This window comes from Zalophus californianus, chromosome 1 (assembly GCF_009762305.2).
Source record: "Zalophus californianus isolate mZalCal1 chromosome 1, mZalCal1.pri.v2, whole genome shotgun sequence".
Lineage (NCBI taxonomy): Eukaryota > Metazoa > Chordata > Mammalia > Carnivora > Otariidae > Zalophus > Zalophus californianus.
In genome coordinates this window covers 146,989,965-147,003,827 of record NC_045595.1, presented here as the reverse complement: position 1 = coordinate 147,003,827, position 13,863 = coordinate 146,989,965, and the positions used below count along the sequence as shown (strand labels likewise).

Here is a 13,863-nt window from a genome sequence, read left to right as displayed (position 1 = left end):
TGTGTGTTCCCGCATTCCCTCCAAACTAAGGCTCTCCAACTTAACACACAAATAGGCCTCAAACTGCCCTCAAATTTTGTGAACCAATTCCAGAAAGGCCACCACAGTCACTGAAAAAATCCATTTCCCAAGCATAACCCCAATAACTTAACAATGACCTTTCCAAACATTCTCTACCAATTCACTGGAATCACTCTTAACTCAAGACTACCAAGACCATTTCCCTAAAGACTCTAATTATAGAACCTAATCAAATTAACACATTATGTCTATCATTAAATGTATCTACACATGCAGGTGTGCATATGTTGACAAACGCACCTATATAGGACCCTACAAAACATCAAGTTGTGTATTTCATTCTAATCCCCTGGATACTGGCTCTTCTCAAATTTAAAGGAAAACTCCTTGATGCCAACCAAGATTTTCAGGCATCCAACCCCTATCTTGTGAAGTCACTTCTCTGTTAAATTAATATAATTACCATTAAAAGATTCACCATTTCCACTACAATCATGCCCAACAGCTTCCTTTACATCCATGGTTCATCTAACCCACACAACCCACTCAAATAGGCCATGCTATGTCAGAGGCAGGTCCTGGAAACAACTCTAGACCAATTCAGGCAGATTACAGCAAAGATGTGAGATGGGCAAAGTGACCTCCCTGATCCCTCTTAGGCTTTTCAAAGCTCTGGGTCTCCACAGGTTCTTCATTATTAAATTTCGTGACTGACTAAATGCAGACTAAATGTAGAAGGCGGGGGGGGGGGGGAGTAACGAGTGACCTGGGGCTAGATTCTGGAAGTAAAGCTGCACTTGGGTGGAACACCAATAATATGTGTTTTGTGTCTTGTCATATTTTTCTCACTGCCACTAAATATGCTCTCTGACACATGGATAACATCAAAAACAGGGAGGATCAGAAAGTATTCTTTGTTCAGAGGGTGAAAGCATGAGTTAATCATGTAAGGAATATAATGCAAATACAAAGGGTTTGAAGAACGCAGCATTGGGCCAGTAATGGTTTAAAATAGCTGCCAGGACCACAGCAAGGCACTGATGGAGAATCTCAAAAACCACAGTCAGGTAAGCACTGAGTGAAGCCTTTGATAGTGCAAGGGGAAAGCTGACAGACAACAAAGACTGACAAAAATGAATACTTCTGCAGAACTGGACAAGCAAAAGTTTGAGAGCAAAGCCAAAGCCAAAGAATAAAGGGCCGGGTCTAGATCTTAAATATCATCAATGGAAAATGATGAAGGTTTCAAGCACTGAGATTTAAAAACAAATCAAAATGAAACAAATAGTTTAACTGTATTTTGTTTTTGGAATTGGCAATACAGCTCCTTTAGACATGTTCAATAAATGGTAACTACAAACAAGCCAGGAAAGTATATTTAGAACTGTGCATCTGGGGCTTACCTCTATATAGGTAATAAGTGAAATGAGAAAACACAGCAACCAGCCTCCTAAGAACACTAAGAAATATATGAGATAAAAGTCATTATAGATAAAAAAAAGAAAAGAAAAAACTAGAGGCCATTTTAGATTCCTTAGGACATCCCCTTCCTACCACCCATCCCATTCTTCCCACTTTTTACCTGAACCTCTTTATGTATACAAATTATCAACACACAGTTTTTTTTCTTTACGTATACAAATTATCACCACACACTGATGTGGTTTTGAGGAACTCATGTAGAGGTCAAAAGATTTCAGTATCTCTATCATCATGCTATTTTTTCAAATACTTAATGCATACTGCACCATTTTTACAACATCATGGGTGGCAAGGACTGTCCTTATGCGCAGACAAGGAATAGGGTCCTGGCATTAGGTATTTCCTCGACAGCATTATGTTTTCCCCATATTTTCTCTGCTACAAGTTACTTAACTCTCCTCTTCTTCTTACCTTTATTCCCATTCAGGTCAACCCCAACCTCCTCATTCATTTCTGTTCTACCCTTTTACTAGCTTCTATCAGCTTATTCATGTTCTACTGTCAACAAACTACCCTATGTCTTTTGCCTTTCCTATTAGTATATACCCCTACCTTATCTTTTTTGTTCCTTGCATATGAATGGCTAGGATTTTGCAAGTATAATTTATAAAGAAATTTAAAGAACTTGTAAATGTAACGAATCTGTTTATCTCCATCCGCACACCATAAGTCAGATACTATCATCTCCTGCCTGGATTGTTGTGACTACCCCTTCATGGTATCTCAAGCTTGGCTTTTCCTGGACAACCTATTTCTCTCATGACTTAGCTATCCATTCTACTCCTTTAGCTTGCTAAAAGGACCAACTGCTTCTTGCTCCAAAGGGCCACTCCTATTACTAAAAAATCTCTTTGCAGTTTACACTACTCGCTTAAACCATTCCATCTGCAACGTCTACCAAGTTCCAGAATACCCCCCTTCCTTCCCAAAGACTTCAATTCTTTGTACCACATTCAGCCATTATTCTCAGTAACTTCTACTTCTTTTTTTTTTTAAGATTTTATTTATTTATTTGAGAGAGAGAATGAGAGAGAGAGAGCACGTGAGAGGGGGGAGGGTCAGAGGGAGAAGCAGACTCCCTGCTGAGCAGGGAGCCCGATGTGGGACTCGATCCCGGGACTCCAGGATCATGACCTGAGCCGAAGGCAGTCGCTTAACCAACTGAGCCACCCAGGCGCCCAGTAACTTCTACTTCTGAAGTACTTTCTACACCCTGACCTTCCTCAACTCCTAAAACCTTCAGCTGCACTTCAGCCACCCACACACATATAATAAAAATAGGTCATCAATTAGAGTGCTGTACCACTAGGATTATAACTTCAGAGACCTCCTTTTTTTAAAAAAAACAACTACTTTATAGTTCTACGCCTGCTCTTTACCTCCTTTTGGCTTCCCTAGTCTCCCCATGCAATTTAAATCAGTCCATCAGCCATTTAATATTGCCTTCTCCAGAATATCATGACCTCCAATTATATTCACCATGCACCTCCCCAATGACAGACAATCTTCACCATCTGTTTTCTTCACACCCACACACTGGGTGTTAAGTACCACCAGAAAGCTATGAGGTCTTCCACAACTGATTTATTCTAAATACAATTCTCTATCTCGTTGACTAATCCAAGTCATTTTCATATTTAAATCTTTAATCCCATCAAAACCTCAATCTCTTCCATAAAATTTCTTCAAATCACACCTTCTCCACCTGTAATCAAATCCTCTTTACAGCTTCTAAAATGCTGTATTTTCATCCATCTGTTACTTCTTGCCTCCAGTTTTGGAAAAAGAGCTGTTCCTCCTTCTTAAAATAAACTTAATACAATTCCTACATTCAATGTTTCCATATTCTCCCAACCCACTCAGTCCTTTACCCCCATGCACTGTGGTCTCTGATCTGCTCTCCTGAAGACCAAAAAACAATTTTATGTACAGAATCATATGACCCACCACCTCAATCCTTATCCCCTCTTTGGTAATGACACCTGAACTACCTCTTTTGGTTTATGTCACTGTACCACAGGATTCTATTTCTATCTCCAACAAGTACTGGTCCTCTTCCTAGCCCAAATAATGGGTATTTTCCCAGGTTCTGTCTTTCTCTAATTCTCTCCCCTTTGGCGTTTCATCCCTTAACATTGCTTCTCCATTTTCATTCCTCATACGGATATCTAACCTCAGCTCCCAAAAATAATCTTTAAACCATCCCCCTCTGCTACAATCTAATTTATTCCTTAGGAACTAGAATATATAATGATTTCTTTTTACCTATATCCTTCAATTATTGCTTCAATTAATACCTCAATTATCAGTCCAAATAATTTCATTGCCATTAGCACCCTACCAAATCCAGAATTAGTAGCTTCAATTATCAACTCCAGATACATATTCCCAAATCTCTATTAGACGTCCTTCCTCAGCTGAATCCAGTATTTGTAACTCTCGCTAAATAATTCCCCTTTGCCTACTTCCATTGATGTCCCACACACTGGTCATGTGTCTTAAAAACAAAGTAATTATTCTTCCCCGCCAAAATAGTTCTGCCAACTGATCCAATAATTTTTATTAATGGCACTACCATTCTCAAAGTTACCCAAGAAAAGCCCCCAGGGTTTCCCTTTTCTTTTTCTCTTTTCCTCCAGTTTTCCAAAAGCCATTTGCCATCAAATCCCTCAATTCTTTCTTCTATGTATCTCATTTCTTTTATTCCCACTACCACCACTGCAACTTAGGCTCTCAATACTTCACATTTTTGTCATAGCTTTCTTTCTTTTTTTTTTTTTAAAGATTTTATTTATTCGACAGAGAGAGACACATTGAGAGAGGGAACACAAGCAGGGGGAGTGGGAGAGGGAGAAGCAGGCTTCTCGCCGATCAGGGAGCCCCATGTGGGGCTCGATCCCAACCCTGGGAACATGACCGGAGCTGAAGGCAGACGCTTAATGACTGAGCCACCCAGGCGCCCCTTGTCATAGCTTTCTGACTTGTCTCCTAGTCCCTAGGTCCTCTTCATTGCAAAAACAACATAACAAAAACAGGCCACCACATATGTATTCTTAAATTATCTCATCTTCGCACTCATCAATGGTTCCTCACTGCATACTGAGGCAAATCCCTAGACTTCCAAAAAATAGAAACTTGCCAACAGCCCAACAATCGTGAAATGAACAAATACACTGTGATATGTCCATAATGGAATCCCACAGAGAAATGAAAAAGAATGAACTACTGCTATACGCATCATGGACGAATCTCACAGACATGTGCTGAGCATAAGAAACCAGACACAGATGTATGATTCCACTAGTAAGAAACTCAAAACATAAAACTACCCTGTTGTGCTAGAGATCAGAATAGTACAGTTGACCCTTGAACAACGCAGAGGTTGCAGAGCCAACCTCTCCCCACAGTGGTCGAAAATCCAGGTATAACTTTTAACTCCCAAAAACTTTACCAATAGCCAACTGTTGACCAAAAGGCTTACCGATAGCAAAATGTATACTAACACATATTTTGTACGTTTTATGTAATATATACTGCATTCTTACAATAAAGTAAGCTAGAGAAAAGAAAATGTTATTAAGAAAATCATAAAGAAACAGTACTATACCGTAATTATCAAAAAAATTCTACTTGTAAGTGGATCTGTGCGATTCACACCCATGTTGTTCAAGGGTCACTGTTAATTACCTTTTGTTGAACGGAACATCAACTGGAAAGTGACAAATGAGGGAGCCTTCTGGCATGTTAGAAATGTTGAACTAGATGGTGGTTACATAAATGTCTACCTACAAAAATTCACTAATCTATAACAAGTTTTGAGCACTTTATGTACATAGTCATATCTCAAATAAATTTTTTAAAACCCATTTAGTCTAGATTTTTAGATGTTTCCTCTACTTTACAGCCTTATTTCCCTCAATTCATAATATGAACCCTAAATTCCAGCTAATCTAGACCACCAACCCCTAAACACAACCAGAACTTTTCTGTCACTCATATCATACTCCCTCTTTTTGGAATACCAACCCTCACCAGTTGCCTACTATAATCCTATTCATCCTTCAAGGCCTAAGCTACACACAAACTTCTCTACAAAGTCGAACCTGCCATAGTACTTCCGTCATAAACAGATGTGTACACATTTTTGTCCCAGGATAAACTCCTAAAAAAAAACGAACTGTGTCATATATAAACATGTATCCTTCACACTGCCTACGATGGAACACTGCGCGCAGTAAGTATACAAAAATATTCCCTGAAGATATGCTTGCAGTCCCTCAAAAGCACCCTTCAATCTCACCCCTCCTTCTCAAACCTATCCCTTACTGTCTCCCCTTGCAATTCTTCTTCAATTTATGTACTTAATCATTCAAATAACTGAGGACCTACTATATGCAAGAAACTGCAACTACTTACCCTAATGTACCCCCACTAAACTACCCCAACATGTATTCCAGTTTCAGTTGCTGCCTTTTGAATCTTACCACAGCTCTAAATTTCCTTTCCTCCTTTCCTCCTTTCACCATCCAATCACAATCCACCCCCTCATTTCTAATCCTGCTATCAAAACAATCCAAACCCTTCTTAAATTTCTCCAGTAGCCTAACTGGGTTTGTCACCCCCCCCCCAATCTTACTCTACCACACACTGCCGCCAATCTACCCAGTACAGTACAGCTATCATCAGATTAAGGTATTTAATATACAGGCTTTTATTCCATCCTCTACTCAAAAAAGTTGAGTAGCTATACATTAATGATACGTGAACATATTTTCATCCTGTTAACATACTTTAATCCTCAAATCCTAGCCTCAACCCTTGCCAGAAGGTATAATAATTACCACTTTCTTTTTTTTTTTTTAAGATTTTATTTATTTGTCAGAGAGAAAGAGAGAGCACAAGCAGGGGGAGCAGCAGGCAGAGGGAGAAGCAGGGTCCCTGGTGAACAGGAAGTCCGATGCAGAACTCGATTCCAGCACCCCGGGATCATGACCTGAGCCAAAGGCAGATGCTTAACCGACTGAGCCACCCAGGAGTCCCAATAATTATCAATTTCTTGATGAGAAAATGGAATCTCAGAAAGGAAGTAATTCTCTCCATAATCATAGCACAGGTAAAATAGAAGGGCCAAGACTAAAACCCAGCTTCTGTTTGCTTACTAAGCACAACACTACATCATATCAAACACAAACTACTTAGCTTAGCTTTCAAGGTCACCCATTTTCTATCCAACCCGACTGACTCTTCCTACCCTTTATCATCTTATGCCCTATTCATGAACTCTGTGTTCCAAGCTACCAGTTGTCATCAACATTTAGTCATGAAAACAGTTTGTGAGTTACAGCCATCCTTTTTTTTTTGCTAAACAGAATAGAATGGAAAACATATGAGTACATCCAACATGGTAAGGGATATGGTTATTGGTGTATCTTGTTTTATACATATACACAAACATTCAAATATGCATATATTAGCTGAAGATGTGACATGTATTTCTTACTGTGGATCACGGGGAAAAAAAATTAAACACTAACTCACTATTCCCCACATATCCTTGGCTTCTCACCTCCAAGTCTTTGCTTTTGCTAATCCCTCAGCTTGGAACGCTCCCTTTCCAGTCATTTCTACCAGTCAGAATCCTATCCATCCCTTCAAAGACTAGCTCAAAAGCCACTTGCATGCCATTAAATGTAGTCCCAGGTTTCCCCCTACCCAAATGTTTTCTCCTTTTAACTTCAGTAACATTCCGTTTTTCTTAAGATATTTTGATCATAGTGTAGTTATTTGTGCACAAGTCCAGCTTCATACTAGAATATAAATCCCGAAGGATTTATTCCTAACTACATCTAACAATGCTTTTACATATAACAAATGTTCATTATCTGTTGACTAAAGAGAACTCACCCTATCATTTTCTGAAAACTGTTATAAATCCACATCATAAATAATTTCTGCTACATTCTAAACTTCGGTTTACTATTATCCTTCAAATTGTCTTACCATCTTCCTCCCCAAAATAACCACTTCAAATAATCCTCTACACTTTCAATCTTCTCTTGCTTTCTGCTAAACATAACCCATCATATATTAATAATCTTTTTCTTCTTTCAGAATCATACTTTCTGTGGGATAACACCTTTCCTTCTCCATCTGGTTATCTTCCACTTTATTCCTAGTTCTCTAGCATTCATAATAATAGACCTTATATTCTTTAAACAGATTTTTCTTTCATTTTCTCTTCAACTAGATTTCAATTATTTCAATTCATATAATAGTATACATATTTCTGTCAGTCCCAATAAATCCTTTGCAGAAAAAAGGCAGGTTATGAATAAATAAACTGAAACAATCAGAAACATACAGATCATTTAGAGCTTGTAAATTATGATACTTTCTCATTCATTCATTTATTCAACAAGCATGTGTCTACTAGACATATGCCCTCAATTCTCTGACTATCCTATTCTGTAATTCAGAAAGCAGCTTTGAGAAAAGCACGCAGGAAAATGCCAGGATAGCAGAGCCAAGTTGACTCATGCTCTTCACTCACAGAGACCAAGTAATTTGTGGGGTACAGGCTCATAAAAGGAAAAACTAAAAGTTACACTAGACATAGATGGAAACAGGACCCCCCCCCCCCGCCGCCGTTGTTCCAGGAGCTCAAAATCTACCCAGCAAAGGAGAATTTGAAGAGGAACAAACCAGTAGGAGTAGCTAAAATGAAATAGGCAGAAAGCATTCAGACAAAAATAGATCCAGACTCTAGGTTCATTCTAGGGCTGCAAGAGAAATTTGGAGCAATTTAGTTCCTCTCCTGAGATCCCTAAGGAATCCTTTCAAATATCTAGCTAAAGTATGGTACACTTAAATCCTTTCCCCAAACCTTAGCCAATATTCATTTCTCCATTCCCTGAACTCCTACAGCATTTACTGTCCATAAAACTCACTTGGGATCTTAATCATAAACCATCTTGTTCACAGTAATCAAAGTGTTTGTTAACAAATATACCAAGAATTTATTTACATATTAAAATCAGTGAGGTCCTAGGGGCGCCTGGGTGGTTCAGTTGGTTAAAATCAGTGAGGCCCTCTTTAAAATAGTTACCTTGGGAGGCTACCACTTACCCATTTATTCACTCCATCCATCCAACCATCTGATGCACTTAACCAACATTTATCTAGTGTTCGACTACCTACAAGTGAAGCTATCATCACTGTTCAACATATTTCCGACTTCATCACAGGGAGTGTTTTCAAAAATCACTTAATAAGTCAACCCAGAAAACCATTCCTATTTCTGTGACTAACTGAATTTAAACCAAAACTATTGTTTATTCACTCTATTTGTTATTGACGGATCTTCAGCATTTCTAAAAATCAAATCTTTCAAACTAAAAAGATGTCACCAATGAGACTATTGAATTAACATTATGCCTAATACTATTTGTAATTCTGCCATTCTGAAGGGATTATGAACACTGAAGATAGGGATCATGTTTAACCCACCTTTACAAGCCCAGTCCCCCAGAAGTACACAATAGGTACTTAATAAACAGATAAATTGTACAGAATGTGCTGGAGGCTCAGAAGGGAATTCAGAAAAGGTGATCCAAAAAAGTTCTGAATGCTACTACTGAAAATGACTACCAAAATACAAAAATCCTCATCTGGAGGTATACTTTTGATATCTGTTTTAAAAAACCAACTTTCTGAAATCTTAAAGTGTTACTAAATTACTTCATAACTGTCTTTCTCCCCCTAAAAAAATATAAATACTATAAATTCCTTGAGGGAAGAAATTTCACCTAACGCTTTTTTACTATCATGCCAAAAATGAATTACATCAGACAGATTCTTAAAACAGCTAAAAATCTCTAAGCAGTCATTTAGGTAAGAAAATCCAAATTAAACCAGCCACCAACTCCAGATCCAGATTTAAAATTTACTCAGATTTAGGTGCCTGGGTGGCTCAGTCGGCTCAGTGTCCAACTCTTGATTTTGGCTCAGGTCATGCATGAGATTGAGTCCCACGTGAAGCCTGCTTAAGATTATCTCTCTCCCTCTCCCTCTGTCCCCCCTCCCCCCGGCACCCCCTAAAATAAATAATAAACTCTAAAATAATAATAATAACAATAATAATAATAATATACTCAGCTTAAATTAGCCTCAGATTAGAAGAGAACCTTTGGTCCCACCCCTTTAATGTTTTGGCAAGATTGTTCCAGTCCCATTCTAATCCATTCTGTCTTCTTCCCTTAAATCCAAAGGCTTCACCAGATATCCCTTTTGTCCCTCACTGTCTCAAACACACACACACACACACACACACACACACACAATTTTTGTCTACAGTACTCCCACAGTACTCAGCAATTTGACACAGTCCCACTATTATCACTGACAGTGAACACTACTTTCTATCAGTCATTCAACAGGTATTTAGTGAGCACTTAAAAATCAAACTGTTTTGAATTTCCCCAGAGATTAAAGAAACTCTTGGCTCCAGAGTAGGTTACAGTCTAGCCACCCTTTGCAAAACAAAGAATAATTCCCAAAAGCAAATACAAGATTTAGCAGTATATAATCTGCATGTGAACGCTGTTCTTATTCAAAGTAAAGAGCCTCAAGAGGTGAGGTTACTTAAACAAGACTTCTGAAAAAGGGAGCAAGTTCTTTCTATTCTCCCCATCTGTCTATTGACTCTGATGTTAAACCTCATACACAAATTTCAAAAATCAGTATTTTTCAAATCAATCCTAATATATGAGCACCGTACTTTTTTTCCACCACATTCCTACCATATTAGTGACTTAAATATGCAAATTTCCTTGTAACTGCCACAAATCTCACCACTGTAAATTTAAATCTCCTTCACATCAACTATATCCAAATGCCCTCAGAATTCTTCACCCTTTCTTCAGCCTCCTACAAATCTATCACCACCTCCATCGTACCCTGACCTTCATCCTCTTCCCCTTATCACATTTCCCCATCCCTCCTTCCCTCCACAAAAAAAGAAACACATTATCCACAACAATTCATTCCTTCCTAAAAACTCTTTATTATAAGAATTGCCACAGAAGCCTGGTAAGAACAGCCGAGGATCCTTGTAATCCAATCCCAGATTCCCCACTCTAAAACTCTCCAGAAGACTGTCAAAGAACACTGCACAGTTGACCCGGTAACTACTTCCAAGATGAACAACTATCATTGCCAAGCAACTCCTCCTCTCTCTAACCAGCAACCCTTATGCTGCAAAGATGTTGTTTCCCACAACCCAGTGTTTCTTACAGGTCCACCCATTAAACTTCCCTTTACCTTCTCATCCAGTTTATTTCCAGTCTAATTTTAAATGCTTTCTCTTTAAGCATATTATTTAAAGATATAAAGACAGCTAATAAAAAAGCTAAAATAATAACTATCAAAGGTTTGAAAGGAGGAGAACGGGGATAATGCCAGTGACACAAACCCTTTCCATTCACAGAAGTCTTCTGACTCCTTCATAATGTCATTTTAATCAATCAAGAAATAACAGTATATGTATACTACCTGCAGACCTGAAGAAAAGCAAGAACCACAAAAATTAATGCTTACAGGTAGTAGCCTCTGGAAAGTGGGACTGCAATGGACAGGTGAGACAGGGGCTACTGCTTTTTGTTATAAGCTCCCTCAGGACAATTTTACTTTTTAATTATGTACATCTGTTATTTCATACAATTTCAAAGGGAATAAAAATAATGACATACTATATTTAAGTCCATTAAACCTACAAAAATTAAGTGATAATATACAGTGCAGGTGAGCGGAAAGAAAACAGACTCTCTCATTCTGTGATAACAATAAAAATGGGTACATCCTACTATGTAATATACTGAAGCCCCTGAAAAGAAAGAGTAAATCTAAGTGTACTGACATAAAAAGTTTTCCAAATTAAGAAAAATAAAAATCCTGGATTTCCACTAAAAATTTTTTAATAAAAGCCCCTCTCATTTCTAATGCTAAATTCTCATCCTCCTTTAGATATATTTGCTAAACAAATGACTGAGTTTTTCCATCCCTCTCCCAAATTTCTTTCCATCTTCCCCATTAATCCCTCCACCCTCTACTTCCATAAAAAGATTTTTTATACTACCCTCTCTTCAGTTGAATTAATATTACAATGTGTACATTGTAATATTCTCTCTTAATAACAAAAAGTTAGTAATTTTCAGGTAAATCTTAAGAATATGGTTCTAGCCTACATTTCCCTCTTGAAAATCTGGTCTGGTGGGAGCTCAGCAAATCCAATAGGCCTTGGTTCGTTTCCTGATCTGGAAATGCTAATATTCCCTCTAACCTGGCTCTAGAATCATCCAGTCTCTTCAGGTTCCCCTAGACCTCAAGACAACCAGTCCTGACCTCCTTGCAACCTAAGACCAAAGCAGATATTCTAGATCCTCCATTCTGCAGGCCCACATTTTGCAGGCTGATGCATTTTCTTCAATACCACAATGCCTCAGTGAGAGTATACATTCAGGAACCCTGAATAGCAAAAGATCTCCCACCAGCCCCAGAGTTATGGAACCAATCCCGTCAGACTAATTTGAGCTCCAAATGGAGCCTCCAAAGGCAGGCCACCGTGCATGGACTCCCCCCACCATTAATTATAACCCTGTGTACTGCAACCCAGGGTGAATAATATGGCATCAGTTCTCCTGGACCAGATAAGCTGGGTAGTGGAGAAGAAAACCGCCAAGCCAAGTAATTTCCATTCCAGCATTAGTAGTGTTCACCCGGCCTCTAATAAATGACAATACTTCAAATTTGCTAAAATCTAAACTCATGGCTTAGGGGATCCCTGCAAGGCCAGGCGTTTTCTTACCGTCTGTTTCAGAAATTCTCACATTCGCTGGTGCGGGTCTAAAAGGTCTCAGACCAAAACGACAGACTAAGGTCTAATTCTCAGTGACCCCAACCACTACAGGACCGCACTTACCAGATGTCATCTACAGAAGAGCCCAAACAGGTTCAGAACTAGGCCATCCTGGCCCATCTGGAATAACTCTTTAGTCCTTGGGCCAACATTTATTAATTCTACTACATCTGTCTATTCTATCATGCATTCTCTTCATAGTCTCTAGTATTCAGCACTTCCTCTGGCTTCAAACGCGGTCCTTTCTATTCGCGGAAACTCCTTGCATCCCTTCTTTCCTTTCCTTAGAAACGCTTCAGTTCTTTCCATAACGAAATCCCTAATGTATCTGCACAATGAATACCCCCCGGACTCCTCAAGACTCCTCCACAGCCACCCTCTGCATTCCTCCACCTACCCGGCATCTTTCCCTTCGGCCTCTCGCTCCCTGCACACACTCCCACTACGTTTCCCGCAAGGATTCCCTTTTCTCCAACCCCTGCCCTTCCCTTCTCCCAAAGAACACACTCTGGCAGCAACAGTGACTGAGGCCTGCGGTGCATAAAGCACTGCACCAGGCACGACGGACAGAGAACTGGTGTCTCCCCAGCCTTTTCACACCCACACCCAGCACCCTCCGGCCTCCCCCTGCAAACCTCCCACCTCCATCCCTACCTCTGACACCCGCCTCAGGCCTCGGAGGCCGCCTTCTCGCCTCCGCCACCCCCGTCATTATCCTTTCTCAACCCCCCAACCCACCATCCGCGCCCTGCTTCCTCCCGTTCCCCAGCCAGCTCCTGCGCTTCCCTCGGCCTCGGCCGCTCCCCTGGCCACCCCCAGCCTCGCCACGGCTCGCTCCCCCCGGGGTCAGGCCGTTACCGCCGCGCGCTCCCCCCCCCGCGCCGCCCCCTCCCCCTCCCCCGCCCTCCCCCGGGCCCGGGCCTTCCAGGCCCAGCGCTTTACCGCGGGCGGGCGCCGAGTCGCGCGGTCACCGACTGCAAGCGGCGGCAGCTCCAACCTTTCTAAGGGCCTTGAGAGGAGGGGAAGGGGGGAGGGGAGAGAACTTTTGCTGTGGCAGCTTCGGCAACAGCTCCCACCCCTGCGCCTTTCTCCTCTTCCTCCCCCTCCTCCTCCTCCTCTTCCTCCTTCTCTTCCTCCTCCCAGAGCAGTCGAGACGCAGACATGCCGCGGCTAGAGCGCCGCCGCGGTCGCCGCCACAGCCGGCGCGGTGCATTGTGGGAAGCCTCGCACACGGGAAACGCTCCGCGGCGTCAGCCCTCCCTGGCCCGGGGACCAGGCTGGGACGACTCAGCGTGGCTTCGATTCCGGCGCCTGCGTGTCACTGGCGCAGCGTGGCCGCGGAAGCTGGCCCCGAGCCGCGGATCCCCCGGGCTGGGCCTGGGGGAAAGCAATATGAGAAATATCGGCACTGAGGAAATCTCTTTGACAGGGGGTCAAGCCTTCAGTGT

At 41.0% G+C, this 13,863-nt stretch overlaps 1 protein-coding gene across 4 annotated transcripts in view; it reads right to left on the bottom strand.

Moving 5' to 3' along the window:
* Nucleotides 1–13,577, bottom strand: part of ZNF148 (zinc finger protein 148) — a 122,875-nt gene extending 109,298 nt beyond the window's left edge. Inside the window, exon 1 of one of the 4 annotated variants that reach the window (XM_027582726.1) lies at nucleotides 13,358–13,577. The gene's annotated coding sequence lies outside the window, so the exon portion shown is untranslated. Of the gene's footprint in view, nucleotides 1–12,478; nucleotides 13,068–13,357 lie in introns of those variants that run through there. The other 3 variants (XM_027582725.2, XM_027582720.2, XM_027582724.2) reach the window with 3 other exon arrangements.
* Nucleotides 13,578–13,863: the final 286 nt, after the last annotated feature.